General features: G+C 40.6%; 1 long non-coding RNA gene and 1 pseudogene across 2 annotated transcripts in view; one reads left to right on the forward strand and one right to left on the reverse strand.

The window, feature by feature from the left end:
- Positions 1-13,778, forward strand: part of LOC116998535 — a 68,841-nt pseudogene that overhangs the window by 15,394 nt on the left and 39,669 nt on the right.
- LOC116998536 overlaps positions 1-13,778 on the reverse strand; it is an 84,671-nt gene that overhangs the window by 2,913 nt on the left and 67,980 nt on the right. Inside the window, exons 2-3 of one of the 2 annotated variants that reach the window (XR_004418426.1) lie at positions 8,266-8,346; positions 4,754-4,840 (exon numbers count right to left, since the gene is read on the reverse strand). This is a non-coding gene — a long non-coding RNA (uncharacterized LOC116998536). Of the gene's footprint in view, positions 1-4,753; positions 4,841-8,265; positions 8,347-13,778 lie in introns of those variants that run through there. The other variant, XR_004418425.1, reaches the window with a different exon arrangement.

Below are 13,778 nucleotides of genomic sequence, written 5' to 3' on the forward strand. Positions count from 1 at the left end.
TATATATGAAAACAATAAAAACTATATATTCGTGGTTTTTTACATAGCCATATATTCATGCTTTTTCTCATAACCCAGTGGATCAAACTTAAAACCTCAAAATAATTATAAATTACTCTGGTGCTTTTCTTTGTATAGATACTAAAAATACCTTCTAAAAGATTATTTAAAAATTATTTTTGCTCACTCAGTCATACTCCATAAGAATATATTTATGTTAACATTATCAGATTGTTAACTGACTCCTTCCTTCCCCAGGAGTTTCCTCCCACTATTGTGCTACTACAGAGTCTGTGGTATGTAGCAATTTTCTGTAATCTTTCATTTGTAATTTGAATTTTCTGTTCTTCTGGATGAACAGAGTCTCCAGTCAGGCTTACATGCACAATATAGCCATGAAAGATTAGAAGCCTATTCCTTAAGAGTAAACTGAGAAAATGGGGATTTATGTATTGGGTTTTGTTTTTTACTGATGGTGGATTTTTTAATGTTGGGCTTTCAGGAAGACCTTTGTGGGATTTTTTTGGATGGAAGGGTAACAGTTTCTTCAGGATTCACATTAAATATTATTTTCTGGTTTGATCGTTAGTACTTTTTAGTTCATAATACAAATTCCATCAAAATTGCAGAAAAGAGACACATTTAAGTCATTAAACTAATCCATCCTGCTTTTTTTTATTTTCATTCCACTTCTTTTTTGGGTGAAGTGATTTCCATGAGATAACAGTATAAGCAGCTTCACTTTCTTCTACAGTGTTACAGGATTTATGTACAGTAATTTCACGACCACGAGGCCCACTGGATTATAAGGCACACCTCCAGGAATCGGCAAATTTTGCAACTTTGTACATTATATAAGGCGTGCTTTTTTTTTTTTTTTTTTTTTTTGCAGCGATGAGCTGCGCCGCGCGCAACAAAGTAACGAATTACTGGCAGTGCTCAATTTGCAAACATTTTTCAAAGATCGGTGTAGCCTTTAAATGCAGCTCCAGGCACCCTCCCCATGCAGTGGGCCTCAGCATTCCTGCTCACCCCCGGCGCCGGCTGGCTCACGGCTCGCAGCTCCCAACTCCCAGCTCCCACTGCGCTGCCGCGCTGCTTGCCGGCGTCCCCCTGGCCGGCTGACTTCTCGCTGGCCGGTGGCCGTGCGGCTTCTCCCCACTTCCCTGGCTGTGCCGTGTTCCCCCAGCCAGTGGCTGCGCCGCTTCTCCCCTCTTCTCCCCGGCCGGCGGCTGCACCGCTTCTCCCCGCTTCCCCCCAGCCAGCGGCCACGCAGCGTCCCCCTGCCCGGTGACCGCGCCAGTTCCCAGTTTCCCCCACCCAGCAGCCACAGCTCCCGTGGTTCCCGACTTCCCCCGCACGGCCGCAGCTCCCGTGGGTCCCGGTTCAGCTCACAGCTCACACTTCCGGGTTGGCAGATTTCTGAACTTTGTCCATATATAAGGCACATCTGGACTATAAGGCGCACTTCCGGGTTCAGACCAAAATTTTAGTCAAAAGGGTGCGCCTTATAGTTGTGAAATTACTGTATTTGCAGTACTTTTTTAAAGTCATGACAAGGAAACAGCCACTGAACTGTAAATCAAGAAGTGTTTAATAGGTGTGGGGTTTTTTTCCAAACGTAGGCTGTGATTAGGCTGCTAGCATAAAGCATTCACAGAAGAGATTTGTCATGTAGTGCAAAATAACTTTTTTTTGTTTTAACACTGAGCATTGTGCTGCAGCCATTGGCTGTGGTATCTCAAGAGAGAAATGCTACAGTTCATCTCAGCCCTAAGGGTACCATTTAAGCCTTGCTGAATAAACCAGCGGAATATGAACATGCAAGTGGAAAGATTTTCATTCTGATAACAACTGCAATAACTCAGAAAAACTGCCATAAGGCCCTAGTGGTATTTGGTGAAATGAACAGTCGTGAACTTTCTGTTTTACGCATTACAGACCTCTAAAGAGTAAATATAACCAAAATGCACAGACAGACATAATAGTTAGTGATATTTTCAAGTACATTTTGATAACAAGTAGTTTCTGTGGGCATTGCATTTGTCACTTTCCAAGTCTAGATGCCTAATGTTGACTAGAAAACTATTTTTAAAGTGTTGTAGAGTCCTTATCCAAGTAATGAGAGCATCCTCTAAAAGACTAGTTGGATGTTATGGTATATGTTTGCATTCTTGTCCAGTATCTCCTTTTTTTTGTTTGGTTGGGTTTTTTTTGTTGTCATGTTTGTTTCTGAAGATAATCATTGAAACATAAAGTTGCCTGTTTCTTAGACTGCCAAATGTACTCCTACTTGTTTGTAGGCGTGGTGGACTGGTCAGTGGTGTGTAGATGTGCTGAAAAGCTTTCATTTTATTCAGCCTGTAAAGAGCAACATTCCTGTGGCAGGGCCACACCATATGTACATCTCCTATTTTATTTCGTTACAAGATGGAAGTTGGTCTGATAGTTGTAGATCTTGCTTTCTTGTCTCTTCAGGCTCTAAAAGACTTTGTGCAACCATCTAACCATTTTAGATAATTGAGTGTGTGTGGACTACTTATAATGGCATTAACTGCTGTTTGGATCATTCATGAAATACAAATTTTATTACAACTGCTGTCCTCAGAATCTGTTACAATACATGCAGTACTGGTGTGTAAAAAGTCATTCATATGTATTATAGACTTTTTTTTTTTTTACGAAAAAATACTGCTACCACCTTGGTGTAGGAGAAAGCCCCTGCTTGAAAGACTTTCCTTGACATTAATATGTAGACTCAGCTGCTTGCACTAAGAAAATTCTTAGGAATTTTCAGCTTACAAATGAAGAAGCATAAAATATCTGCCCCTCAATTTTATTAAAAAAACCTCCAGAGTTGTAAGCTAAATAAATGACCTAAAGGTACCAATTAATACTTGTGTTACCTTAGCTCTTAGGTAAAAATGATGCTTATAGAAAGAGATCCTGGTGTTCCTCCTTGGAAGACAGATCTCTCTCCCTTTATGCTGGTGAAGGTTTCCAGAGTATTAAGAGCCACAAGTATCATTCAGCTTCTGAAGGAAAAGTAGCTTTTGAGACCCAGCTGGTTCTCAGTCCAAGTACAACTGGGCAGATCTTGAGGTTCACTGGTGCTAAGGATTTGCACCAAAAGGCTAAACAAATCTTGCATTTGAAAAAGGTGAATCGTTTTAAGATGGAACAGGTGAGATTAGGCATTTTTAAATAAATAACAAAAGACTTGGCATTCTCAGGTTTTCTTTTTCAGAGAAAAAAACCCTGTCTGTGTTTTCTTAAAGTGCTTAGCAGTTGACATGAAAAATGTCTGATTTCTATAATTATTTTTTAGGAAATTTCTCACCTCTTTACTAGTCAGTGTAAAGAACCCTCCCTCTTTTTGTGTCTCTTTTGGTATGTGTCTAACCCTAACCCCCGTTCCCCAACTTCCCCATGCCTCTTGGGAAGGGAGGAGTAGTCGGAGTTGAGAGTGAAACAGTGAAGTTTGAGCAAAGGGAAAATTATTTTAGTATTGATGCTTTTTACCTTCCAATTCTGTTTTAATTGACAGTAAGTTATTTTTCCCTGGGTCTGTTTTGCCCATGACAGTAATTTGTAAATGATCTGCTTGTCTTTATTTTAATACCAGACCTTTTTCACTTCATTGTCCCCTGTGCAGTTCCTTTCGTGGAGCATGAGTGGAAGAGCAGCCAGCCAAGGTCAACTCACCACAATGTTGTGTTGACAAAAGCTGCAACACTTAATGACTCTGAGCAAGTGGGACTGGATTCCGTCTCGTTTCTGTACAAAAAAATTGGTTTATTCTGAAGACACTGCACCCTTAAGTGTTAACTGTACACTCAGTGTGAAAAATATAACCTAGAAAGAAATGATCAATTAATGATTGTTGTAATTTAATGAATTTGTTATTTTTAAGTATTTTAAAAATATCCTTGGTCTCAAAGAGAGCACTGTAATTTTGATTATGCTATGTTTTTTTGTATAAATCTAAAACATTTCATCTATCAAAACTTCCTTAATTTCCGAGATAGTGCCATCAAAAAATTACAGTTGAAAATCAGGTAGATATGAATCAGAAAACCTAAAAGGGAAAGACTAAACTTCAGGCCAGTTACTTTCTGCCTGTGAATATGGCTTTAAATATACAATGTGTTTTTATAGTACCTAGTAGTATAACATAGATATCAACTTGGCAATCATAGTATAAGCCACCAGATGGAGTAATTTTGCCATCAGAAATGGAGAGGAATAAAAATAGCATGTTTTTTCTTTCTATTTTTGTAATATAAATGCAAGGTTTTTTATGGTGGTGTGCCAAAAATATATAAATATGTATGTTAGAGGTTGTGACCATTGACTGCAGTACTTAACTGTGCTAAAACATCTTTTACTTTTTCACAATAAGGTAACTTAATGTTATACTAGGGAAAGTGAGAATGTTTTTCCTTTTTTTATTATTCTGAGGTATTAATCTGAATTAAACTAAGAAAATTTGATCTCTTTTTTTCTTTCTTTGTTTTTTTTCTTCTTAACTTCTATCTCTTTGCCATGAGTAGCTAATTTTCTGTTAAATATCTGACTGTGAATTGAAATAAATCTTGCTACAAGGCTTTATAAAGAGAAGAGAGGCAGATGCTGGCTATACCAAAAGATTTTATTTGTGGATTTTGTTGGTGGTGCGACCTTCTATTTCTTCTTTCTTTTTCCTACATGTCCTCCTAGGATCTTCTTGCACAAGAGCCTAAAAGCCTTTAACATCCGCAGAATGAAAAGATGGCACGGGCAATGCTGGTGCCACCAGGACCTGACAGCTTCTTCTATTTCACCGAAGAGTCTCTTGCAGCTATTGAAAAACGTATTGCTGATGAAAAATTTAATTGTCACCAAGATGAGCCTACAGATGATGCTGAAGAAAATCACCCAAAGCCAAGTAATGACTTAGAGGCAGGAAAGACACTGCCATTTATTTACGGTGATATTCCTCCAGGAATGGTGTCTGAACCCCTGGAGGACCTGGACCCATATTACATTAATAAAAAAGTAAGTGTTTTGTATTAAGAATGTAATTAGAACACTCCTGTTTAACTATAACCTGATAAATGCTCTGCTGGGAAGTTGGTCAGAAGCACTGTTTGAAAGCATTATGCAGTAGGTGCTATCATGTCAATTATTATGATTTCACTGTAAAGACAACTGTAATTCTTGCTTAAGTTGCCTTTTTTTTTTTAAAAAAAAAAAAGGGCTCTTTTCTTTCAATGTCTAATGTTATGATATTTCAGTTAATGGATTTTATATTAGGTGTCCTGTATTCTCTTCAGATCTGATTTAAGGCTGAACCATTTGAAAACTTCCCATCTCTCTGGGTACTCCAGGTTTTTTTAAGAAACATGGTATCTGAGATCTAGTTCATTACAGAAGTGTTTAGACAAAGTGCTCGTTCAGTCATATGACAGAGCAATCACTGTCAAACATTCCTGAAAACAGAAAAACATTTTTTTTCCAAATTAAAAAAAAAAGTGTAAAGACCAAACCAGTCTTTATGGGTCTGTGTTACAGGCCCTAGGTAGACCTGAAGACAATCTAAATTGACATTTCCTGATTCAGTTTCATTTATATACATAATGATAAAAAAGGAAGAAAAGAGCAAGGTGTTTACTTTGGTAAGTGCAGATGAAGGAAAGTTATTTTTATGTAGGCATATGAAGTGAAATTATGTCAAGAAAGAAAAAAAGCCCTGAGTTTGCATTTAATAGGCAGTACAAAATAAACAGCAAGTGGTAATTCTATTGTGTAATCAATAAAATGCATTTCGAATTAAAAACATAGAATGGGTTCTTGAAATTAAGTACTGGATACTCAACAAAATAATATCTTGCAAGATAAGAATTTTACCAAAGAGCTGTATTATATCTGTAATAAGCGACCTAATTAAAGCAGTTTCTTTTTTCTAGTATAAAATGTTGAAGACTAATAATCAGAAGTAATTTTTTTAGTTATTTTAGTTCTTGTTCTCTTAATTTCACAAACACTATTGACAAATGACCTATTTCTTTTACAGTAAAATGTCATTGGAAAGCAGAAATATTCAGTGTTTTAACCTGCTTTTTTTGGATATTAGATTTTGATAGAATAATCATTAAATATAGAATTAAATATAGAATTAAGATTTCATTAGGTGATATTTTCATTGTGTCTCCTATTCAAAATCAGAAATGGCTACATTGATGATACTAGTGACAACTGCGCAAGCAATAAAGGCAGTAGAGCCAAGGATTTTGAAGGATGTCTCACCCCAAAAGCAGTTTTAACATGATGAAATGGTTATTTAGGTGCCTTATTTTGCATTGCCAGCTTTGTTCTAAAATGCAAGTAAAAGAGCTGCATTAAATTTAAATGTAAAAAGTGACATTTTAAATTATAGTTTTAATGTAATTATTTAATCCTAGAAAATGAAATCTGAAATGCAGATTTCAAAAGCACAGAGACAAAGAATGCATGGTGTAACATTTTCATTGCTCATGTGAAAATTTAGAATCTGTTGTTTCCTTCCATAGTTGTACTGAAAATAAGTTTGGCTACTTAGATGTATGTAAGCTGTGTTTCTTATGGCAAGGTTGCTAAAATGTATCCTTAATTTCCTAACCCTGCTCCCCCATGCCCTTTTTGTCTATTTTTTAAAGACATTTATAGTACTGGATAAAGCGAAGACAATCCACAGGTTCAGTGCCACACCTGCCTTGTACCTTTTATCTCCTTTCAATATCACTAGGAGGCTAGCTATTAAGATTTTGGTTCATTCATATCCTTTTTCAAGTGGTTTGTTAAAAATACTGATTAATATCACTAATGTTAACACTAGGAGTTTTGATTTAGTGTTTGAATGTGTTCCTGCTTTTAATTCTTTGAAAATTAATCTGAGCTAAGATTAGTCACTTAACCTGCTGATTAAATTCAGACAGAGAGAAGGCATTAGTGGAGTTCCATAAGATGCAGTATTGAACCCAACGCTGTCTAAAATCTTTATGGGTGATCTGATTGAAGGGAGCGAGTGTACCCTTGGCAGATCTGTGGATATCACCAAGTTTAGTCAGTGTCAGTCTGCTGGAGTGGAGGGTAGGAAAGCCCTGCAGAGGGACCTGGACAGGCTGGATCAATGGGCCAGACCAAGAGCCATGAGATTCAGCATGACCAAGTCTTGGGTCCTGCATGTTGGCCACAACAGCCCCGTGCAGTGCTGCAGGCTGGGGGCAGAGTGACTGGAAAGCAGCGCAGTGGGGAAGGACCTGAGGGTGCTGGTTGAATGCGAGCCAGCGTGTGCCCAGATGGCCAAGAAAGCCAATGACATCCTGGCCTGGATCAGGAATAGCATGACCAGCAAGGCCACGACAATGACTGTCCCCCTGTACTCGGCTCTGGGGGTGAGGTCACACCTTGAGGTCTGGGTCCCTCAGTTCAGGAAAGACATTAAGGTCTATCCAGAGAGGGGCAGCAAAGTTGGTGAAGGGTCTAGAGAGTGAATCCTATGAGGAACAGCTGAGGGAGCTGGGTGTGTTTAGCCTGGAGAAGAGGAGGCTCAGAGGGTCCCTACCACACTCTACAACTTGCTGGAAGGAGAATGTAGCCAGGTGGGGGGGTCAACCTCTTCTCCCAGGTAATAAGCAACAGGACAAGAGGAAATGGCCTCAAGCTCCACCAGGGAAGTTCAGGTTGGACATCAGGAGGAATTTCTTCACAAAAAAGGTTTCCAAACATTGTAATGGACTTCCCAGGGAAGTGGTAGGGTCAGTATCCCTGGAGGTGTTCAGGAAATGACTGGATGTGGCACGTAGTGCCGTGGTCTAGTTGACAAGTGAAGGTCAAAAGTTGGACTTGGCGACCTTAGTGGTCTTTTCCAACCTAAAATTATTCTGTGGTAGGTGTATAACCATCATTCTTGTGAAAAAGCTTTGCATTATTTATGACATTGCTAGTGATAGTAAACTGATTTGTATTGTACATGTTGTCAGAATTTGATGTCCTGGTCAATTCCTTGTATTTTGTGTTGAGCAAATTTGGCTTTTAAAAGGGGTATGTTCCTTAACTACAGTCAACATGGTTCAACAAGGTCATTATGCTCACTATTTTGGCAAATTGTGTATTTATGACATGGAGGAATCTCCCAGAATGGGCAAAGAACGTAGAGTAAGTATTCTTAAATAGGCTAATAATTTTTATCATGCTTTCAAATGAAAAGATAAATTCAGACCTAGACCATGCAGTTTTACTTACTTGTGTGATACCAGTATTCTCCTTTTTCCTACTTGGAGTTTGATCCTAGATGCAAGCCAAAGCAGCACTGTTCTGCAAGATCTGTGAAGGAAAGAAGCTGTGACATTGTTAACCTTTTTCTCTGAACAAAATGATGATAAATACAGTAATTTCACGACTATAAGGCGCACCCTTATGACTAAAATTTTTCCCTAAACCCGGAAGTGCGCCTTATAGTCCGGTGCGCCTTATCTGATCTACAAAGTTGCAAACTTTTCCACCCCGGAAGTGAGAGCCGCGAGGGGGGGCGGCGCCGCGGGAGCGCCAAGTAGCCATGGTGGGGCAGCCGCGGGCAGTCCCAGGTACAGGGAGCAGCGCGGGCTGGAAGGCGGGGGGCGGCCCCGGGCAGCCCCAGGCATGGGGAGCAGCGCGGGCTGGAAGGCGGGGGGCGGCCCCCGGTGGCCCCAGGCACCGGGAGCAGCGCGGGCTGGAAGGCGGGGCGCGGCCCCGGGCTGCCCTAGGCACAGGGAGCAGTGCGGGCTGGAAGGCGGGGCGTGACCCCCAGCGGCCCCAGGCACCGGGAACAGCGCGGGCTGGAAGGCGGGGCACGGCCCCGGGCAGCCCCTGGCACGGGGAGCAGCAAGGGCAGGAAGGCAGGGGGCGGCCCTGGGTGCCCCAGGTACCGGGAGCAGCATGGGCAGGGAGGTGTTACTACTTTGTAACTTTGTTGTGCGCAGTGGCCTGAGCCGACGGGACCACAGTGCTGGGGGCAGCGGCGCCACAGCTGATAGGGGCAGGCGCAACCAGCGGGGCTGCGGTGCTGGCGTCAGCGGGGCCGCAGCCCGATAGGGGCCGACGGGGCCGCAGTGCGCCGAACCGAGCGAGGGATGGGCGGCAGGGCAGTGGCGGTGCGGGGCAAGCCCGCCGACATGGGGGCACCCGGAGCACCAGGGAACTCCAGAGGAGCGGGGCCCTGGGGACGCCGCACGAAGCGGCGGAGGGCTTTCTCCGGCCCGGGGATGCCACACGGAGCGGCGGCGGGCATTTTCCAGCCCCGGGGACGCCACACGGAGCGGCGGCGGGCATTTTCCAGCCCCGGGGACGCCGCACGGAGCGGCGGCGGGCCTTTTCCGGCGGCGGCGGGCATTTTCTGGCGCCGGGGACGCCGCACGGAGCGGCGGCGGGCATTTTCTGGCCCCGGGGATGCCACACGGAGCGGCGGCGGGCATTTTCCGGCCCCGGGGATGCCGCACGGAGCGGCGGCGGGCATTTTCTGGCCCCGGGGACGCCGCACGGAGTGGCGGCAGGCGTTCCCTGGCCCCAGGGATGCCGCACGGAATGGCGGATACAGGCAGGCCCGGGGGCCAATGGCTGCCGGGTTGGGGCGTGGCCTTGGCCAACAACCGCGCGGGGGGAGCTGGGGGCGGAGCCTCGCTAAAAAAAAAAAAAAAAAGTGCGCCTTATAGTCCGGTGCGCCTTATCTGATCTACAAAGTTGCGAATTTTGCCGAATCCGGGGGGGTGCGCCTTATAGTCCGGTGCGCCTTATAGTCGTGAAATTACTGTACTTTTCCTCAGAATGTTCATGCAAGCAATATGTTCATGCATTCTCCCTCTCTAGCTGTTCTGTATCATTAGAAGAAGAAAATGGTCATTCAGGCCAAAAGTACTGCTTTTCAGTGTGGAAGTTGCTTTCTATAGCCCCTCTGAAACACCTTCATTTTGTGTAGCAGAATCTAATAATGGGACACACCCACTGTTTAAAGAAAATACCTCTGCTGAGGATTATTGTTTATCATTCTTAAGTCTACCTGGTCAGCTATCAAGTACCTTCAGTAAATACTAGGTTTCACTTACCCATGGACTTTATTTCTGATGTGGTAACCGTGCTCAAATGTTATTTGAACAAAATTTTTTTTTCATGTTATTCATGATTATTATTAGTGCTGAAATTTAAAATGTCTTCTGTGCTAGAAACTGCAAAAATATTTTTTGGACAAAATAAGTAGATATAATCCTATTATCTCACAAAAGAATGGTGGGAAAACATTCATACTTTATGTGAGTTTATAACTGCTGTTCAGTACCTGTACTGATTACTGGGTTTGAGTTATTTTCCTGTATGCTCATGATGTATCACTGAACAACACAACAATCTTTAACTTTTACTTGAATATTTTCTCATAGGTACACTTTCACTGGAATTTATACTTTTGAATTTCTAGTAAAAGTCTTTGCAAGAGGCTTCTGTATAAATGATTTTACTTGCCTACGTGACCCTTGGAACTGGCTTGATTTTGTTGTCATTTCCTTTGCGTAAGTATATAATATTTTTTCAAGTAAAATAACAGAAATTTTTTTGAACCTGTAATAGTTTGTTTGGCTTCTATTAGTTCATATGAAATGAATTGTAGATGAGTTGTGTTTCAGGTTTTTCCACTTGAATGTTTTACACTAATGTAGCACATAGCAGAATTAGTAGACTGTTCCATAGTACAGAAGATACCACTAAAAATCAATTTAAAATAGGATTTTAAAAACAAAAGCAGGTTTCATTTTACATTTGCAGTTAATGGAAAATCTGAGGGGTGAATTTCTTAGGGCAAACTTAATTGAAACAAGAAAATATGAATGCAAATCTTTCATTTAAACTTACCCCTTTAAAAAAAATAGGATTTCTGGATTTCAGGTCCAGGTAAGTAGTATAAACTCTGCCTCAATTCTGAATAACTGTGATTTAATCCTACAGGTATATAACAGAATTTGTAAACCTAGGCAATCTTTCAGCTCTTCGAACTTTCAGAGTATTGAGAGCTTTGAAAACTATTTCTGTAATTCCAGGTAAGAAGTAACTGTGTAAAATAGTAGACACTCTACATCACCTCCGTTTAATTTTGTGTGTGCTGTCATTGTGTTTGTGTGTGGAATCCCTCACTACAGATATGTGACAGAGTTTGTGGACCTGGTCAATGTCTCAGCGTTGAGAACATTCAGAGTTCTCCGAGTTTTGAAAACAATATCAGTCATTCCAGGTGAGAGCGAGGTTAAACACTGAGGCTGACTGAAACTGCAGAGAAGCTGAACTCTAGTTTTTAACAGAAACATCCAGGTTTTTTTCTTAATTTCCATTTCATTTCCTTTTCTAATTCTCTAAAACAGTCAGCCTCAGAGTTTAATAGTCAATTGCATGAAGATCTCATTTACATGGCCTGTATATTCCTCCATCTAATTATGTCAAATTTTCTCTCCCACATTAAGGAGTCTTTTTAATGTGAATGTTACTTATATGTATTTGTGAAAGACATTTGGGATTGAAAATTTTGGTGTTTTGTAAAAGTTGAATCCCTGACAGAGGAATAAGATAATAAAGAGTAGCATGGGGATTGCATGATGTAATTATTATTAGCTTATGATGCCTATCTTCACCAAACCCCACCTCCAACAGAAGACAATGCATTAGAATGCAGACATTAAAATTACTACTGAAATAAGATTGTGGTCTCTTTTTGTTTTCTGTTATAGAACCAAATGTTGTGTATTGAAAGAGAGTACTGGCAAAGGTTTGGAGCAAGAGGCATCAAAAAGAAAATAAAATCAACTATTTTCTTTAGATGTATTGTATATGTATAGAGAGCATGAATTGAAAACTCTTGATTTGAATAGCAGGTGCTTTTGAATGTATGCCATTCATTCCCATTCATATTTTCAAATTACTTTTCAGGAATGATGGAACTTATTGGTACATTTTCCTTTGAAAAATGCTTTAAGACTGTTTTTTTGAAGCTGTGCATGGTATTTAGTAGTGTGTTGGAGATGTTTACATTGCATTTTTGCTTATTTAAAGATAAAATATTATGGTAAAGATCTGCCTCTGTTTGCAGGCTTGAAGACTATTGTAGGAGCCCTGATTCAGTCTGTGAAGAAGCTCTCAGATGTGATGATCCTGACTGTGTTTTGCCTGAGTGTATTTGCACTGATAGGACTGCAGTTGTTCATGGGCAACTTGAAGAATAAATGCCTGTTCTGGCCATCAGAAAATTCAACAGCTTTTGAAAAATACGTAGTTCCATACTTTAACGATACAGAATTTGACTGGACAGCATACATTAATGACGAAAGTAAGAAAGACTGTTGTAACTTGCTATTTTTTTTGTATATAAGCAAACACACAGTCACAAGATAACTGTGTCACACTGCAGACTGAAGATAAAAAATTCAGTTGGATGTCAAAGAATAGGAATTTGTATATTGCATCCCAGACTCATGCTGACATGATTGCTCTTTCCATTAGAAATGTTTGTAGAGGCTTAGATTAGTTTTAGAATCATTGAATCATGCAGGTTGGACAGGATCTCCACAGTCCAACTGCTGCTCAGCTGCAGGTCCAATTAGAGCAGACTGCTCAACCCCTTGTTCCAGTCAAGTTTTTAGTATCTCTAGGGATTGAGATGCCACAGCTTCTTCTGGGCAGTGCGTGCCAGCATTTGACCAGTCTCACAGAAACTTTCTTGAATATCATTTTAGAATTTCCCATGCTCAAACTTCTATTAATCACCTCTTATCTTTGTGGAGTGCGCTCCTGAGATGAGTCAGGCTCTATCTTCATTACAGTCTTTCATGTTATACTTGTAGGTAGAGTGAAGATCTTCACACATCCATCCCTCCCCACCTGCTCTCTCCCTAGTCTTCTCAAGGCTGAACAAAACCAATTTATTTAGGCCTTTAGGGTATAAAAAAAGACAGAGAAGCAGTAGATAAATAAGAGAGCCAAGTTAAGATCTGCTTTTATTATTAGATGAAGGTAACAAACCAATTGCTTTCATGGATATACACTTCCCCAAACCGAGTTTCTAGTAGGAAAAGAGATGGTATTCAGCTTTAGGATTTGTTGCTTGGGACTGAAAAAGACATTTTTATCCAGATATTTTCCAGCAAGCTTAATCTCTGTAGACTGAAGAGATAACATCCAGTCTGGTTCATAAACATGCAGATGCTTATGTTTAGTATGTCTGACCTTTTAAGTGATAGCATCAGTAACGTTGTAATACACAATGAACTGTGAGGTGTCGTATAATAACTTCTCTAATGGCCAAAAATCAGTTTTCCTGTGTGGGTTTGTACTAGAAGTGGATTTACACAGTATTGCTTAGTGATTAATTGTAAAAATATTGTATTTAAGTAAAAACAAATTTATAGGATAATGGATGATAGCTTTCCTCCTCAGTGACTCTCACAAAAAGTAAAGGGAAATACAGTTGTTACAGACTGACTTTTGATGAACCAGATTTTCTCCCATTTTTAACATTGGGCATTAAAGCTGTCTGCTGTTTTCTGTATTTTTGGAATGTATTTCTGTAGTTCTGAATTGTTTAAATTCTGTGACTGTGTTTATGTTTTCTGTGATATCTATCATTTTAGCTATTTTATTTACCTAAGGAGGGATGGAGTGAAAATTGAGTAGTGGTAGTGCTTTTGGGGCAGTTTTGGTTGATAGTTTATATGCTGCAGAACATTTGTGAATGCTCACTTCTGATA

Source organism: Catharus ustulatus, chromosome 7 (genome assembly GCF_009819885.2).
Source record: "Catharus ustulatus isolate bCatUst1 chromosome 7, bCatUst1.pri.v2, whole genome shotgun sequence".
NCBI lineage: Eukaryota > Metazoa > Chordata > Aves > Passeriformes > Turdidae > Catharus > Catharus ustulatus.